Genomic DNA, 19185 nt, shown 5'->3' on the forward strand with positions numbered 1-19185 from the left:
GCCCTGCCCTCTCCAACCCCTGCGCACGCGCAGTTTCCTACAGACCCGGCTGCGCATCGCTTGGGCTCAAGGCCGCGGCGTGGATCGTGAGTTTCCCTCTACCTAGATTAAACCTGCACTTCGGAGGCCCCAGCGCCTCCCTACCCGATGTCCGGAGGTTCCCACAGCTCTTAAAACCCCTGCACCGCTTCCTCCACCCGAAGAACATTCACACGTCCTGGTGAGAGCCCGGGGATCGCTCCCTTTGGATTCAAGTCACGCAGGCTGGTCCTGCCTGTGACTCTTCTCACTTTGGGTCGTGCAGACACCTCCTTTTGCTTCGTATCCTGCTTACAACCTTGACTAATCTCCCCGCTTGCCCTCTAAAGTCCTCACCCGCGACGTGGGTGCGCGCTCTAATGGAACCTCTCCACTCCTGGCCCCTGGAGGCTGCAGGCCAGATGCGCTAGAGGCCGAATCCTCTGCCAGGACCCGAGACTCCGCACATACCCGCCACCCCCCTTGTCCTTTGGCGTCATCGCCCCCTCCTGCGCTCAAGGGGTCTGGTCCATCTGCCCCCAGGCCTCCCCTTCGCAGTCACTGCTTCCCCGGTCCCACGTTGAGGGAGATGACAGGCCTGTTTCTTAAAGTCCAGTGTCCTTTTGTCGCAAATCCCACCCCACTGGGAAATGCTGTCTTCCAAGAGGTGGGAATCTATTCCATCCCCCTCCTTGTAAATGTATGGGAAAGGGGAATCAGGAGAGAAACAGAGAGTAACTGAGAGGAATTAGAAAAACTGAGTCAAGAAAAATGAGTGGGAGCCATAAACAAATGGCAGAACAGATGGGTGAGGGGTTTGCAGAGAGACAGTACAAGTGTGGGGGGTGGAGGAAGCCAACAAAGAAGCAGGGGGAAACCAACAAAGAAGCCACTGGGGAAGCTTAGAGAAAAGCTCCCTCTCCAGAGAGATAAAAGATAACAAGATAGGGAGAGGGGCTGCAAAGGGAAGCATCTCAGACACAGAGTGAGGAGAGAGGAGGAATGATTTAGAGCTACAGCAGACAGCAGCCGGGTGCTGGGACAGGAGGGGACAATTGGTGATGAGAGCAGAGGGAGAGACACAGCAGGAAGGAAGCTAGGAATTGGGGGTGCCAGAGTGAGAGCCAGGGAGTGTAACAGGGAGAGGGAGTTTATGGGGAGAGGAGAGATGGGGGAGGAAAGAGGCAGAAATGTGTGGAGATTGAAACAATCAAAAGACTGGGGAGAAAGGAACAAGAGATGCAAGTTACAAGAATAGGGCAGAACAGGTGGAAACAAATAGAGGGAGGAAGGGAAGGAAGACCAGGAGAGGAGAGGGGCACAAAATGAGGGACAGAAGCCCAGAGGAAAACAAAAGAAAAACAGCTAGACAGAGAAGGTGGGAATGAGAGATAAGGACAGAGAGAGGGAGGGAAACAGTAATGAAGAAAGAGGGGACCCTGGTCCAGATGAGGGGTGGCATGATTGGACATGGATGACTACATAGTGATGTGTTGATTTCTGTGTTTGTAATCTAATTTTTTTTTTTGACATAGGATCTTTCTCTGTGGCCCAGGCTGGAATGCAGTGATACGGTTGTAGCTCACTGCAGCGTCAAACTCAAACTCAGGTGATCCTTCTGCACTGGCCTCCCAAGTAGGGATGCTAGGACTACAGGTGTATGCTATCATGCTTGGCTAGCATTTAATTTTTTTTGCAGAGTTGAGATCTTGCATGTTGCCCCCGCTGCACTCCTGGCCTCCAGCAATCCCTACCCCCTCCCAAAGCATTGGGATTACAGGCATGAGCCACCAAACCTTGCCCTTATACTCTAATACTTGTATTTTAAATACTTTTGTTTAAATTACTCAGATGCTGGTGTCAATAGCAAAAGTTCTGTTCTGTAAGGCTGGTGCCCTTTGTAATTCTCAGTGCTGGAGGGTAAATTCTACGTTTAATCCTTATTCAGCTGTAGGGCAGTGACTTGACTCATTCGGTTGTGGCTCACCCTCTTCCAGTACCAAGAAACCAAATTGTTTTTCCTCCTCTCTCAATCAATGCAGCAGTGTACACTCAACACAGCATACTTCACCACAGGTCACCAAAGTGTATGAGGACTTCTCCCCACTAACAACCCATTTTCCATTAGGCACTGACTGGATGTACTATAATTTAACTCTATTCTGACATAAACTGCCTGGAGTTAGCATCAGACTCTACTCGTTGAGGGCTCCCACTGCAGATACCAGTCCAAAGTGCCAGGTTCTGAACTTCTCACCAGGTGGTATAAATTGACACTTACCTCTGAAATAGTGGCTCAAGCCTGTAATCCCAGCCCTTTGGGAGGCCAATGCCAAAGGATTGCCTGAGCCCAGAGATTTGAGACCAGCCCAGGAAACTTGACAAGACCTCCTCTTTACAGTAAGTCAAAATATTAGCCGGGCATGGTGGTGCATGACTGTAGTTCTGGCAACTTAAAAGGTTGAGGTGGAAAGATCGCCTGAGCCCAGCAGATCGATGTTGTGGTGGCCATGAGCATGCCACTGCACTCCAGCCTGGTTGACAGAGTAAGACTCTGGCTCAAAAAAAAAAAAATGGCACTCCTCCCCTGGTTCTGTTGGTTTCACCGAGTGGCTCACAGAACTCAAGGAAATACTTTACTTAATTTACCCATTTGTAATAAAGTATATTACAAAGGATACAGAAGAACTGGTTGTGAGAACTGTCATAGCAAGTTAGTCGAATCCAAGGAGGGGGTGAAGAGAACCACAGTATTTATGAAGTGTGTCAGAAGGTGGCAATGACAGCCTGCATGTGAGGGGACAGCCTTGTGGGACTGAGCTCTTAACCTGTGTTTGATGTTATCCTGTAGATAGGGTTAGAAATGAGTTAAATTGTACGACCTCCAGCTGGGAGGTCACTCGAGGACTGGTCAGGGTGGGAAAAACCATAAACATGTTTTGGTCACTAAAGGTGAAGTATTCTGTGTTGAGTGTGAGTGTCACAACAGTTTGGGTTTTTCGCATCTCACACAGTGAAGGGAAGAGATGTTTTCCAACCTGCCCACCCTCCTGTCTCAGGGCCTGTGATCTCCATAGTGACTGGGAATGGTCTGTCCCTGCTCCTGGCTGTTGCTGACCCTATGATCGTGTCCCATGTGCCAGCCTCCCTTGCAGTCTCAGGACAGTATGACCTACTTCTTCCATGGCATCATTAATTTTACATCTTGGGAATTATTTGGAACAGCATAACGAGATGGAGGTATTTTTCCATTAAAACGAACACATACACACACACACCGTCTGTGTCTTTTACATTCTTTCATCTTTAAAACGAAAGAGTCTCTTAACTACTACTTTTCTTTCTGTAGTAAGTTACCCTCTTCTATGCGCCAAACATAATGCACTAAAAACTTTTTATGTTTTTTGAATTCCTGCCTCCAATTCTTGCTTGAACCCTTGAATTCTTCCTTGAATCAAGCTTTCACATCCAACATTTCACTGATTCTTTGTTTTTCAGTCCCCAGTGACCCTCCCGTTTCTAAATCCAAGATTTAATTTTTTAGTCCTATGAGCTGTGTGTGGCAGGTTTATCACTTTCTCTGTTCTTGGCTTTGAGGAGATGCCATTAGTAATTAGAAACTCTTTGTGTCAATTTCCTTGTTGCCTCCCTTATCACTTCCTGCTTTCCTCTTCTGGTGTCTCCTGATGTCCCTGTTCTCTCAATGTGGGATGACCCCGGCTCAGTCCTTGAACCTTTTCTCATCTCTGTCTACACCCACTGCCTTTCCTTGTCATCTCATCTCCTGGCTTTAAACCGATCTGCATGTCTCCATTTGGCCTGCAGACCTCTCCGCTGAACGCTGGAAACTGTGTCCATTTGTTCCCTCAACTCTGCTGGGATGTCTAACAGTCTTCTCTCCCTTCACGTGTCCAGGAATGACTTCCTGAACTCCAAACGTGTTCCCTGCAGCCCTGCACATCTCAGATGAGGGCCAGCCTGTTCTTCCTAGGCCTTGGTGAAACTGTTCACATGTAGTTAAGATAAAGAAGATGTGACATTATTTGTGAGTCAATTTAATTATAAGATAAAGGTAAAATGTATGTTTACTTAAGATGGGTGAATAATTGCATATTTCCAAAACCTTTTGAAGTATGGGAGAAAAATGTTGGAGCTTTGGGTTCTCCCTGATCTGCTGCCCTGGACCCCTCTGACCTCATCTCCTCTTGTGTCCTTCTCCTTGCTCTCCTCCAGTCACACGGGCCTCTCCCCTGTTCCTGGGGTGGAAGCTGCTCCTGCCTCAGGGCCTTCACTTGGCTGTCCCCATGCCTAGAACCCTCTGTCCCTCAGCTGCAGGTGCAAACACCCTTCCTTCCCCAGGTCTTTCTTATGATGTCATCTTTCTCATGGAGGCTTCTGTGCTTTCCCATGTCCCCAGTTGACATTCCAGCCACACCTTCAGCCCGACCTCTGGTCCATATTGCCTGCTCTGCATGTGTTTTTTCTTTTCCCTTGTCTCTCACTGTCTGAATCCTGGTGACAAAAAGATCCCAAGGGCAGAGCAGAGCCGGAAGGTGGGGGGTGGGCTGGGCTGCCCCCCCCCTGAGTGGGGCTCAATCCTGGTTTCTCATTAAGAGTCCTGATGTGTTTTGTAGAAACACCCCTTATGCAGTCTTACCAAAGATTTCATTCAAAGAGATTGGGCCCAGCTTTAATAATGTTGAATATTGATTCGAATTGGTGTCCAGCATAGAGCACCAAGGCCCTATGTCCTCCATTTCTGAGGACTGAGGTCAGCCTGTGATCCACAGAAAGGTGGGGGAGTGCTATACTCTTCATGGGATTTGATCAGGACCCGGTCTCCTGGAAGGGAGCTCAATTTAGCCCAGCTCCCCACTGCTGTAGCAAGTGTGTAGGCTCCTCCAGGAGGGGAGCAAGTTCTGAAGAAAGGTGCCAAAAGACTCACTTGGTGTTATTCTTGTAGGAGTGTATTGTTCCTGTGTCTCCTCTTGTAGGAGTTTATTGTCCCCGCAGTGGGCGGCAAAAGACCGTCTTTCCACGGGGTGAGGTCTTTGCTGTGTGTGGTTGAGGCACAGGGCAGGGATTTGATGATTCTGAGCAATGGACAGTATGTTTCTGCCATCTAGGGTTGACGTCTAAAGCCTCATGGTGCATGAAGAAGTCCAGAAGCGGAGGAGGAGTCAAGAAAATCCATCAGGGATGACTCTCTCTCAGGTAAAGTGACCTTCTCAGTGGTTTGTCCTGTCTCCTTCCTGTGTGAAATGCCAGGCGTTGGAGTTGCTCATCCCCTCTGGGTCTGAAACATCCTTACTGTCATGTCTGTTCACATTTACCCAGTCTTCCCTCAGTTCTTCTTGTCTCCACCTAGATTCCATCTCCCCATAACCTAATGATGTGAATTTGTGAGGAAGTTGCACAGAGTGTGATTCTGGGAAGGGCTCATATGAGACGTGGTTGGAGATGGGGTGTGATCCTTGTGGTATGAGAGCTGTTGGACGTTAGGGTTGTTTGGGGTCCACATCAGCTCTCTAGATCAGGGTTAGAGGATCTGCATGTGGAAGCCATACATCAGTGTGTACCAGGACTTGGTAAATTCTGGAAAAGGAGACTGAGGAGAATAAATATTTTTAGCCAGATTTTATAATACATTTGAAGCTGAACAAGGAAAGCATTGTGCTTTTGAGTTCACTCTTAATGACTGGGAATGGGATGGAAAGTTGAGTCAGGGGCCTCAGTGACATAGGATGTTTCATTCCATCGTCTGTTTTAATATATGAGAAAATATGTCAGCCAGCAGGAGATTCATTAAACTATGCTCACAGAATCATGCCAAGGGGACACTGGTGTTTTTTCAGGGACTCTTGTGCAACATGTGTTTTAGGTGAGGATGATTATAATTTTTCTAAGACCTAGGAGCAGCACTTCTTTGCCTTTAAAGAGAATAAAACCATATTCTCATTGTTCCAATTATTGTTAAGCATTTTATTTCTCTTCTTATAAACATGATATGATGTATTCATTTGTTTTTTAGTAAAAATTCTCTACCCTTTCCAGCCGCCCCTCCTCACATTGCATTGAGGAACCACTGTTCTCTGTTCTGTGGGAAGAGTCCATGAGAGTCCTGTAGAATGAATTTTTACATGGTTATAAGGTTTTTGTGATTTTTTTTTTTTTGAGTCGGAGTCTCACTGTATCTCCCAGGCTGGAATGCGGTGACACACTTACGGCCACGTACCATAGCCTGACCTGCTGGGCTCAGATGATCCTTCTGCTTCAGCCTTCTAAGTAGCTGAAACTACAGGTGTATACCACCATGCCCAGCTAATTTTTAAATTTTATTATAGACATGAGGTTGAGGTGTTACCTAGTTGCCCAGGCGGAGCTAAGGGAGTTCTCTCGCCACCACTTCCCAGAGTGCTGGGATTTCAGCCCACTGGGCCCAGCCATAGCAAGTGAATTTGTGTTGCAGCTTTTTAACCTGCACATTTTGAAAATTAACATGTTTCAAAGTTAAGAAACATAGATGGCTCGTTCTTCTGTATTCTTCTTGGAGCTTTTTCTGAATGAAGACAGGTGGGTCTTTCAGCTTTTTCACTGATATAAAGAATTCCACACACAAAAAAAAGAAAGGAAAAATAAAGAATGCCACACTGGTTGCCTCTGAATATGCAGTCTTATTACAGGTATCATAGGCTTCCTCCTGGTTAGACAGTTGAAAGAGTGCTAGTTCTTCTAGGATGGGGCATGTACTGTATTGATAGATCTGGCAGTATCCTGTCTCTGCCCTGAACTGGAAAAGTGCCATTTGTCATCAACACCACGTGAGATCTCCCACTCGGTAAACAAAAATTATTACCATGTTTTTTTAACAGTTTGAAAATTCGGGGAAAATTACAACCCTTTGTGTTTCCATTTTATTTCTTATGAATCTGAGCAAGTTTTATTCCTTCATGGAATGGACACATATATAAAGAGATGGATTTTTATACATTGCTCCATTTTCTTGATATGTATTTTAGGAGCTGTTTTATATTTATTCTGTAGTTTAATTTTTTATATTTGCTCTGTTGTCTCTTTTTAGGTTATATAGTTTTTTAGTGTGAAACAGAAATCTTTTCTTCATACTTCTTGTCTTTTGTTGTATGTTTGTTTGTTTGTAGCATCTTGATTTAGAAGACCTCACAGAGTCCCTTTTACACAGTGGTAGGCTCAATTTAGATCTAATGTTTGAAGGTTTATGTATACCTGATCTTTGACCCAGTTTCCTGGAGTATAACCCCAAAAGTCCTTATAATCTCCAGAGTGTGTGTGTGTGTTTTATTTATTTACTATTTTGTTTGAGTGAATTCTCACTCTGTCACCAAGGCTGGAGTGCAGTGGCACACTCATGGCCACTGCAACTTTGACCTGCTAGACGCAGGTGATCTTTCTGCCTGAGCCTTCCAAGCAGCTGGAAACACAGGCGTGTGCCACCACACCCAGTTAAAATTTTTTTGTTTTGTTGTAGAGATGACATCTTGCCAAGTTGTCCAGGCTGATCTCGAACCCTTTGGCTCACGCAATCCTCTTCCCTCGGCCTCCCAAAGTGCTGGGATTACAGACCTGAGCCACCACACCTTCTGTGAGTGTTTATTTTTTGTATACAAATGTGTTGGCTGATAGCTGGCAGCCTCTAAGAAGTTTCACTGGGACCAGGCTTGGTGGCTCAGCCTGTAATCCCAGGACTTTGGGAGGCCAAGGCATATGGATTGCCTGAACCCATGGATTTGAGACCAGCCCGGTGAGACCTCAACTCTACAATAAATCAAAAAATTAGACAGGCATGGTAATGCACATCTGTAGTTCTGACTACTTGGAAGCCTGAGGTGGAAGGATCGCCAGAACCCAGCAGGTCCACGCTGGGCTGGCTGTACGTGTGCCACTGCACTCCAGCCTGGATGATGGAGTGAGACTCCAACTCAAAAAAAAAAAAAAACCTTCATCGGAATTTCAGGCAGGATTGAAGGGTTGGAATTTACAGCTCCACTCAACTACGACAGGTGGCAGAGATGAAATTTAAATTGATCACCAGTGGGAGTGATTTCATTAATTCTGCCTATTTAACGAAGCTTCTGTGAAAACCCAAAAGGACAGGCTTCAGAGAGTGACTGGATAGCTGAACATATGGAAGTTCCTGGAGGGTGATGTCCCTGTGAGGCCATTGAAGCTCTCAGCCCTTTTGTCATACCTTGCTAAACACATCTCTGCAAATGTATCCTTTGTCATAGCCTATATAAAAAATGAGTAAATGCAAGTGAAGAGTCTGAGGTCTGTGAGTCACTTTAATCACTTAATTGAACACGATAAGGGGTTTGTGGAAATACCACTTTCTAGACAGTCCATCAGAAACACAGATTGAACAACCTGGGCTTACCACTGGCACTGGAAGTGGGGGACCCACTCGTATGATCTGACACTGTTTCTAGGTAGATAGTGTTGAAAGTGAACTGAGTTGGAGGATACCTAGTTGGTATTCTCTGAGAACTGACTTCTGGCTAGTGTGTAGGAAAACTCCCTCACAAAGCATATTGTGATTGTTTGATGGGAGAAAGTTTGTTTTTACTACAGAATATTTCTCATGAATTTATATTTTGTGTATATATTATAGGTACTTTAGTTGATTAATTTTAAAGTTATATCTACTATATGTCTTTAATTGTTTATATATAGTTTGTTAGACAACTTTATTTTGTCTTCAGAATTAGCTTTTCTTTTACAACACAGTTTGTTGTTTTTTTTGTTTCGTTTTGTTTTTTTGCTGTTTTGATAACATCTTTTTATGTCCAAATGTTTCTCAGTGGATCTGGTTCCAGTCATCTGTTTTAGCTGCTCTTGCCTGTGCTTTTGCTGTTATATCCAAGAAGTCAATGCAAAATATAATGTTCTGAAGATTTTTTTTCTCCTTTGTTTGTTGATTGTTTTTTAATCATGAATAGTGTTGAATTTTGTCAAATTTTCTTAATATGAATTGAGATGATCATGTGATTTTTGTTCTTCACTATGTCATTGTGATATGCTACGTTGACTCACTTTATTCTGTGGAACCATCCTTGTCTTCCCAGTGTGTATCCCACTTGATCATGGTCTATTACCCTTTTAATGTGCTGTACAATTTGATTTCCTAGATTTTTGTTGAGTACTTTTTTTTTTTTTTTTTTTGAGTGGGAGTGTTACTCTGTCTCCCAGGCTGGAGTGCAGTGGCACACTCACTGCCACTAAAGCCTCAATTGCTGAGCTCAGGTAATCCTTCTGCCTCAGCCTTCCAAGTAGTTGGAACCAGAGGTACATGCCATCATGCCACTAATTTTTTTATTTAATGTAGAGATGAGGTTTCACCAAGTTGCCCAGGTTCAAACCCAGATTTAGACATTCCTCTCACTTCTGCCTCCTAAAGTGCTAGGATTACAAGCGTGAGCCACTCCACATGGCTGAGGACTTTTTCATCAATGTTTAAAGGGATATTAGTGTGTAGTTTTGCTTTCTTGTCATATATTTGCGTGAATGGTATCAGAGCAATGGTGGGGTCCAATAGTGAGTTTTTTGGATTCCCTATTTTATTACTTGGAACTATTTTAGAAGGATTAGTGTTAATTTTTCATTAAATGTTTGCTAGAATTGTGAAGTAAGGATGTATTTTGCATCTGTTTCTAGTCTCTTTGTTGGGAGTTTTGTTTGTTTGTTTTTGAGTCAGGATCTCGCTCTGTCACCCAGGCTAGAGTGCAGTGGCATGGTTATGGCTTACTGTAACCTTGTCTTCCTAAGCTACCTCAGCCTCCTGAGTATCTGGGATGAAAGACATGAGTTAGTGTACCTGGCTCACTATTTATATTTTTTATTTTTTTCGCACTGTTGTTCAACAGGAGGGTTTTTAAAAAAAAAAAAAATACTTAAATCTCCTTACTTCTTACAGTTATGTACAGATTTTTTATTTCTTCTAGACTCAGTCTTGGTAAGTTGTATATTTCTAGAGATTTATTCATTTTTTCTAGACTAACTACTATGTTGGTACATACATGATGATAGTTATCTGTTTTATTTATTTTTTGTTACGTTGAATGCAGGTGATGCACATGATGGTGTTTCATAATTCCCTTTGTCTTTTTTGAGTTTTCCTCTTTTTTTCCTTCTCTTTTATGTTCACCGTTTATTTCTTCTACCTGGTCTAGTCTACTTTTAAACCCCTGTAGTGTCTTTCAGTTTAGTTGCATATTTTCAGGTTTAGGATTTCTGAGATTCTTCTTAATAGTTTCTGGCTTTTTGTTGATAATTTAATTTTGTTCATACATCGTTTTCTGATTTCCTAATGTTGTCTATGTATACTCTCTCACTGAGCATCTTTGGAACTCTTATATCTTTGTCTGGTAATTCATATATCTCTGTTCCTTTAGTATCAGTTTGTGGTGATTTAATCTGTTTATTTGAATGAGTCATATGTTTCCTTTTTTTTTGTATATCTTATTATCTTCTGTTGGAATCTTAGCTTTTCACTAATCAGCTTTTGGTATCTGACTTTCTTCGGGGAGGTTGCTCTCCATTCATCTCGACTAGACATTCTAGAGACCACTCAGCCTTTCCTGGGGATGTGTTTTCTCTGGACTTTTGTTTGTAATCTAACGGGAGAGATTTTGCCAGTTTTTCCTCAGGAGCTGTCCTGTTGTCTGCCTGCTATTCTTCAGTCTCTCTGATATCCTGGTGAGCTGTGATCTGGATCTCTACTTAGCATTTTGCCGTGTGACTGCAGAATCTAGTTTATGTTGATCTCCTTTGTTCTCAGAGACCCCATTACTTTCAGAGCTTCTATTCGACCATGACAGAAACTTGTCTCTCAGGCAGTGTCCTAAAATTTCAGAGTGTTAGATGGATGTTCCCACACTTTGCCTCCCCTGGGGGAAACTGGAAATTGGTGATTTTCTCACGTTGACACTGCATCATGCCAGAGTAAGGCCTCTACAAAAAGGTGTCTTGAATTTTCCTTCTGTACTTGTATTAAGAGTTCCAACCTCTTAAATGGATTCTAGATTTCTTACAAAGATGATTGGTCTATGTATTATTTTTAAATTTGTATGTGTGTGGCGGGGGTTATTTTTCTTGTTTGTTTTTTTTGTTTTTTTAAGTTAGGGGTTTCACTCTGTTGCTGAGGCTAGAATAAAGTGGCATGATCACAGTTTACCTCAGCCTTGACCTCCTGGGCTCAGGCAATCCTTCCACCTTTTCCAAGTAGCTGGGATTGCAGGTACATACCACCACGCCTGGCTAATTTTTTATGTTTTGTAAAGATGAGGTCTCGCTTTGTTGCCTAGGCTGGTCGCAAATTCCTGGGCTCAAGTGATTCTCCTGCCTCAACCTCCCAAAATGCTGGGGTAGCAGGCATAAGCCACTGCTCCTGGCTCAGTGTTTCTTTTCAAATTTTGAAATGAAGTCCCCTCAGCTTGTGGTGAGCCTCCCTGAAGGTCAACCTTATAAGGTTTGGAGAGCCCACTCAAGTGGGTCACAGAAGGGAGGATTCTACTTGTAGAGTAAGCACAATAACACATTAAGTAGTAATCTGCTCTGAAAATATAAAGCAGGTAACAGTACTTGCTCTAAAAGAACTCGATATGTGTCAATCAGTGACCATGACCACGTTTGGGAATCAGGACTCTTTGCTGTTGAGGCAGTGCTTCCTGACTGGGAGCAGCTTATCTTGGAGGACCTGGTATTAGAAGACATTCATAGGATAATACAGGTAAGCACAATCAAGACGTCAAAAATCCTAACATCAAGATGAACATAGCCATCTCCTAGTCTGGTTCACATACATCATTTATTTGGGCTGCATCTCTGGGCACTTCCTCAATAATGCTTTCTACTGATCATTCCGTTTCTAACAAAGACAGATCTTTAAGTGATTAGATGAGTCTAAAAAAGATGCCAGGCCCTTTGGCATCTTATGGGCCATGAAGAATCTCCTTGAAATCTTGGCTTCCAAGAAGAGAGGAGATTCTTGTCCTGACAAGTTGATTTTCTTTCCCTAGGCTCAACCAATAGTGACACAAGGTAGAGGCCGTTGGTGCACTGTGGATTACTAGCATGTTTATTGTGTCCACCTGGAGGTTGAAGGGCTGTGTGCTACAACAGGACCTTTCTTACATGGGATGTGTCTCTTAAATTTTGCATTCTAAACACTGTAGAGTGTTTAGAATTGACAGGAATACTTGATATGAACCAACCTGGCAAATACCTAACGGGGTTGTTCACTAGATCTCCTGCTCTTCATTTTTATGAAGGCAAAAGTTAAGTTTTTATGACATTTCCAATTTTTATGTTAAATATTTTAATAATTTGATTTCTGTACATTTCTTTTTTTGTAGCCGAATTGAATCAGCTTTCTTCTAAGGATGGTTTTCCTTCATCTGGAAATTTGCATTTTTATGCAAAACCTATATTCATTTTTTTCTTTGTTCTCTCTTTTGATTCTACGCAGGTTTCCACTGAGAAATTTCCTAATTCAGTGTTTAAATTCTACTTATACATGAACTTCTTTGTATAGGTGTGGCATTGTACTAAAGGAAGTGGCTTGGTGTCTTTGATAACCTCATTTGGCTCCAGAAGAGTTCTTTGAGATAAGTCCCTTGCAAGCCGTATGTACTCCATATGTGTGCAAACCATATTATGCTTCTTGAGTCCTTTGTATTCTGATGTCCCCTGTGAGGGAACATCGTAAATCTAGCAAACCACTCTGATGTCCCCTCTCAGAAGACATAAAGAGATTGCTAATGAAAGCAGAAGTTTTTTAAGAATTTATGTTTCCTTGAAGTTTTCCATGCAAATTGTGTAAAAATGCAAATAAAGAGATGGAATAGATACTGAGATATATGTAAAAAAAATCAGCTGGTGTTATGTAGAAAGAGGATATATGATAAGCACAGTGGTGCACCGACTGGACAATGAGTTACATATTGTTAATTTGGGGAGAACAAAACGAGACTGTACTGTCTGCTCGAATAGAAAAACATCAGGTGGACGATGTCCAATAAATTGCTATTGCACAACATGTCTCAGTGAACCTACAATGCACTTCTGTGACTGTTTCACCCATTACCATATTTTAGAAAAATATAAGATATTATTTTTTATCATAAATAAGTTCCTCTAGTCCAAAATTCCATTTTTAGCCAAATATCATTATAGTAAAAAAATTGTTTCCAATGCTATACTATTTAATACTTTATATTAGTTTTGGCTAATTCAGAAAAAAGTGTGATCAAATTGCTGATAGGTGATCCACAGGATGGCTCTGAGTACAAAGGGTTAAATTGTGCAGAGACAGACCTTACTTTCTACAATATCTTCTAGACATCAGTTTACATTAAACCAATATCAATATTTCATCATCTTTGAACTTTTGGTTCCATTTCTAGTTTAAATTTGCTTGCCTCTAATATTTTAAAGTCTATTTTTTCATAAAATACGAATTGAACTAGGCCTTATTAATATATTATGTTACCAATTCTGCCCCCACATAACTGTACTCTACATTCTCTGATCATTATTATTTTTTTTTTTTTGGAGTCGGAGTCTCACTCTGTTTCCCAGGCTGGAGTGCAGTGGCTCGCTCACGACAACTGCAGCCTCAACCTTCTGGGTTCAGTGATCCTTCCACGTCAGCCTTCCAAGTAGCTGGAACCACAGGGCATGCCGTCACACTTGGCTAATTTATTTATTGTAGAGACCAAGTCTCACCACGTAGCATAGGCTGAACCGAATTCCTAGTCTCAGGCAAACCTCTTACCTCCACTTCCCAGAGCTCTGGGATTACAGGCATGAGCCACCACTGCCAGCGCTATGATTATTTCTTATGGTTTACTTCTTAAGCCTCGTTTTCATGATAGTTCATGGAATTCATTCATAGTGTAGCACCTTAAGGACTGGGACATTTTTAAGCACAAGACTTTTTTTAGCCAGCTCAATAATCAAGAAACTATTTAGACCAACCTATATGCTATTCACTTAGAGTAGAATGGTAAACAAAAGAGCTGTGGGCAGCCATGACACATGTTACCCAAAAGGATATTGGCAATCCATTGGACCTTAGTAGACATTAGTTAATAAATTAATTATTTCACACTTACCACCCTTTCAGGACCATGGACAGCTACACTGACACCACCACGCCTCTTGTTCTCTTAAAACTTAGGATTGTAAAATGAAAAATTGAAGGTTCTTGATCATATAGCCTTGCTTAATGCTTTCAGATTTTAAACATCCTGGGTATTTTCTGAGAAGAATTATTCAGGGCCTTGAGTTCTGAGCTGCTCGCTCAGAAAGCATACCTGTTCCTTTTACTATTTGATGATTTACAACTAATTTTAATTCCTAGACAGCTTAGTGTAGGTGCTTGTGCTGTCATTTTTAGCTCTTTAATCTGAGGCGAGTTTCTAACAGTGTGTGTGACTCTTATAGAGGAGACACAATCTTATCTCCTCAGTAAGATGGGAACAGAGCTTTCCCTGATAGGCTGTTATGTCATATAAGTTAGTACGTCTAAAGGAGTTAGAATCATGCCTTAAACATGGCCACTGTTCTAAGTGTCTGTCATTCCTATTGCTGTTGTCGTCACAGTTTTAAGATTCTTTAAACCATCAGTGGACATTGTCACCTCTGAAAATACCACTCATGTTCTAGCTCATTGAGATACTGAATGTCACTGGTGTGTTAGACATAATATCTGACATTTCTATGGACATAAGCTTGTGTTGGTTTTTTAATTTTGCATTTATTGTATTGTCCAGAAAACTTGGAAATGCACAATCAAGGTAAAGTAATAAATCAATTAGGCAAAGATAATGTGCTCCAAAATACCTTATATATAAGAATATAGGAAAAAACAGACTCCATTTTTTTCTACTATATTTTCACATCACCGAACACTTCCAGTATTCCAGGTGTAGGTTTTCTACCACGCACCAAGCAAGCAATTATGCAGTGGACCCAGTTGGGTGTTCTGTCATTCAATGCAGTTCTGATACTATCTACCTGAATATAGTGTCCCACAGGCATAGGTCCTGAGACCAACAAAACTGCACCTACTTCAGAGCTGCTGGCAAACAGGTGTGGCCTTTGTTTCTAAATGACTATACGTCATAAATTTTTTGACCCCCTCTTGGAGCTCATTTAATTTGCTAGAGTATCTCACAGAACTCAAGGAAACACTTCACTTAAATTTGCCCATTCATTTTAAGGACTATTACACATGAACAGCCGGGCGTAGGCAAGCTATTGAGCAAGATATGGAAGAATAGGCTCTGAACTTCCATGCCCACTTTGGGTATGCCGCTTTCTCACGAAGCCTCTGTATATTTGCCTGTCCCAAACCCTTTTTTCCCCCCTATTTTTATGGAGGCTTCATTTTGTAGGTGTGACTGTTTGCATGATTGGCTATTGGTGATCAACTGAACCTTGAGTCCCTCTTCCCTTCATGCAGTGTTGAATGATGGGGCTCGAAGTCCCAACCCTCTAACTCTGCCTTAGTCTTTCTGGTAACCAACCAGCAGGTGGGTCTATTAGCATACAGAAAGATACTTCTTCCTCCAAAGATTCTAAGTGATTTCTTGTCAGGAAAGGGGGATGAAGACCAAATACAGGTGTCACATTATCACTACGTGGATGTGTCTGCCCTTTCACCTCCATTGAATCTATTCATACCATTCTCTCCTCTTCTCATTGTATTTGAAATTTTAATTCTCCCCATAGTAACTTGGTGAAATGTGTTTTTCATTCTAGGGACGGTTGATATTCAAGCATATGGCCACAGTATTCTCTCGGGAGGAGTGGGCACGACTAGATCCTGCTCAGAGGGTTTTATACAGGGACGTGATGCTGGAGAACTACAGAAATCTCATCTCCCTGGGTGAAGATAACTTTCTTCCAGAAGTCAAGGCATGTCATTCTGCGACTTTTGAATTTGTGTGTGTGTGTGTGTGTATGTGTACTTATGTGTGTGTGTTTATGTGTGTACTAATCTTTCCATTCCTTGATTCCGATTGAAGATCTGTTAACTCAGAAATGAAAAACCTAATAAATGGAGAATTTGGACTGTGTCTCCTTTCTTCAGATGTCCTATTCCCTTTGTGATATGTCATTGGAGAGTTTCAGAACTTTTGCATGCATAATACCTTGTGTCAAACTCTTCAGGTGCTCAGTTTTCTCTTTTCTACCCCTGAGATTTTGATTCAGTGGTTCAGAGAGAGAGAGCTAGATGTCTGCAAATTATGGTGTTTCCTAAGCATTCAGTTGAATTTTTGAAATACTTTTCTAGATCCATCAGTAACATCTACTCTTCTCACATGAACATAGGGCTGCAATTCTGGAAAAGTCCCAGCACATTATATTCTTTTCTTTTCATAAGTAGAAATGTCATTTTGACCTGAGTATTATCTCCATTTTGGAGCAAGGGAAAGAGTTCTGGACTGTGGAAAGCCAAGAAAAAGAGTAAGAAAACCAAAAGGATAGGAATGTATTAAAGGTGTGATCATAGGTAAGAGCTCAGATAGGCAGAGAGAAAGCCTCTGACTAAAGAGTGTTTGAGAAACTCTCTGCAAATAGGAGAATTCTTTGGAAAGACAAAAAAGTTTATCAGTTGTGGTTGCTGCTAGGAAAATATTTTTCCCCACTTAACTCTGTTCTTTAGATGTTTAAAGGTTGATTCTTCTACCCTCCAGTGTTGCTACAGCTCAAACAACACATGCAAAGTCTTTATCATGATCACTGTTTTCTGGCTTCTGGGAACTCTTGGTTCCTTCCATAGGGGTTCCTCTTCTCCTTGGTCTCTTCTTTGCTTCAATCTGCTTCAATTTTTGTCCAGAGAGAAAAGTGGTGAGGCCTCCAGAGGCCTGACATCTTGACCTATCCATGTACCATCCCATTTCATGTGTTTGGAAGACCTACTCAGGAGATGGAAGGTAGATGTCTTCCTTTGCATCTGAGACCCTTGAAGCTTCATGAAGCTGTCTCTGGACCCTCTGCTTGTTGGGTCCCTCAGCCATTATATCCATTCTGCTTTTGCCATACTTTCTGGGTGTGTGTGTGCTAAGGGAATGGGTTGGATCTCCTGAGATTTCACTCAGTATAATTGTAAAGACAGTGGACTGAAACTCCCTCTTTTTGCTCCGCACTCCTACTTGCGGTGTGTGTCCTATATTTTCACACTTTACTGTAGGATAGTCCCATCTCCAGGTCCCACAAAATTTGACCCCCATGTTATATATTTCTCTCTCTTCTACTGCTCTTAGTACTCTGAATTTAGAAAAGTTTGGCTCTTCTTGGTATTGTTCTCTTGTTTGTGTTTTTTTTTTTGGAAACTTGTTTTTGATGTACGTGATCCTAGGGACTTACACGCCATTTATTTTTTTCTCCTGTGATAGCTCACTATTAGGTTATGCATAGCTTCTAGTGGACTCTCTTATGAAGTAGCATAAAATTGGTGAAGGAGAACGCTTTGGCTAATATGATTGAATATTATCCTGATACATACAGAGATATCACTTAAATCCTCTGAGTAGAGTCATCAGCATCTCCCAGGAAACTGGGATAGAAATTATGAGGCAAGGTTGAAGGATAAGTGTTTCCAGTTTTACTTTTTGAGATGTGTTCCTCAAGCACATTGTGATAATGTTGATCACATGTATTAATTAATGATCAGTTCCTTTGTACTGTCAGTGATGTAGCCATTTCTCCTAGAGACTACGTTGTTCAAGTTCACAACCTCAAATGTATGAGGCTCTCAACTAAACTATTGTTCATGCCACATTTTTAAATCTCCTTTGTGTACTATTGTTCATCTTCAACAATAAAACCATTGTTCTATTTGTTGTAGGTTCAAACCCAAAACAGACACAATGTTGATGCATCTTATTGAGGAGCCTTATGAAGTTGAATGATGTATCTGCATTTTAAGTTTACTATCATGTTCTAAGCTACTGCAGCTTTTATGTTTTACATTTCCAACCATTGTAAATGAACTTGTTATTTATTTATTTAATCAGACATTCCTTGTAGTCAAAGCAATCTTGTATAGAAAGAACAAACATTGAGGCATCACACTGTCTGATTTCAAACTGTATAACAAAGCTATAGTCATTAAAGTAGGGTGGTACTTGCTTAAAAACAGATACATTGACCAGTGGAACAGAATGGAGCAGAAATGAACCCATACATGTATGGTCACTTGACTTTGGATAAAATTGCTAAGACCACAATGGGAAAAAAGCGTTTTCGACAAATGATGTTTGAAAAACAATATCCACATAGAGAAGAATAAATTCGATGTAATTTATACGCTATATACCAAAATTGACTCAAAATGTATGAAATACTTAAACATCAGACATGATCATGTAAAACTACTAGAACCAGTCACAGGGGAAAACCTATATGACAATGAAATTTTGGATTTGACGTTAAAAGCTTAGGCAAAAAAAGCAAACTGGTAAGTGGTATAGCATCTAATGAAAATGCTTTTGCACAGCAAAAGAAACAACAGAGTAAGGGACAACCTACAGACTGAGAAAATATTTGCATTTCATACATTTGATACCGATTTGATATCCAATATGTATGGGAAAATGAAATTACTCAATTGCATTAAAACAGATAACCCAATTAAAATGGGCAAAGGACCTCAATATACATTTCCTGAAGGAAGTATACAAATTGCCAACAACATCACTAATCATTGCAGAAATGCAAGTTGATACGGAATGAAATGTCACTTCACAGCTGTCAGAATGGCTATTGCTGAGAAAGACAAAAGATATGTTTTGGCAAAGATATGGAGAATGGAGAATTCTCATACATTGTTAGGCAAATGTGAATTAGTGCAAGCTTTAAGAAGAAATATATGGTGATTCCTCAAGTAAAAATAGAAATACTGTATTATCCATTTGCTGCCACTTCTGTGTATACAGTTGACCCTTGAATAGCATATGGTTGAACTGCATGAATCTGCTTGACCATGGATTTTCTTTTTTAAATAAATATATTGGAAACTTTAAAAGAGATTTGCAACAATTTAAAGAAACACAGACAAACTACTTTGCCTAGAAATATCAAGAATTGAATAAACATTAGGCCAGGCATGGTGGCTCAAGC

The 19185-nt window shown here is 41.4% G+C and overlaps 1 long non-coding RNA gene across 1 annotated transcript; it reads left to right on the plus strand.

Moving 5' to 3' along the window:
• Positions 1-95: 95 nt before the first annotated feature.
• On the plus strand, positions 96-16136 carry LOC103258265. The gene is made up of 3 exons (XR_504171.1): positions 96-220; positions 5145-5232; positions 15820-16136. It is a non-coding gene; the product is annotated as an uncharacterized LOC103258265 (long non-coding RNA).
• The last annotated feature ends 3049 nt before the right edge of the window (positions 16137-19185 follow it).

This window comes from Carlito syrichta, unplaced genomic scaffold (genome assembly GCF_000164805.1).
Source record: "Carlito syrichta isolate Samal-C Ts95f unplaced genomic scaffold, Tarsius_syrichta-2.0.1 Scaffold302045, whole genome shotgun sequence".
Classification (NCBI taxonomy): domain Eukaryota; kingdom Metazoa; phylum Chordata; class Mammalia; order Primates; family Tarsiidae; genus Carlito; species Carlito syrichta.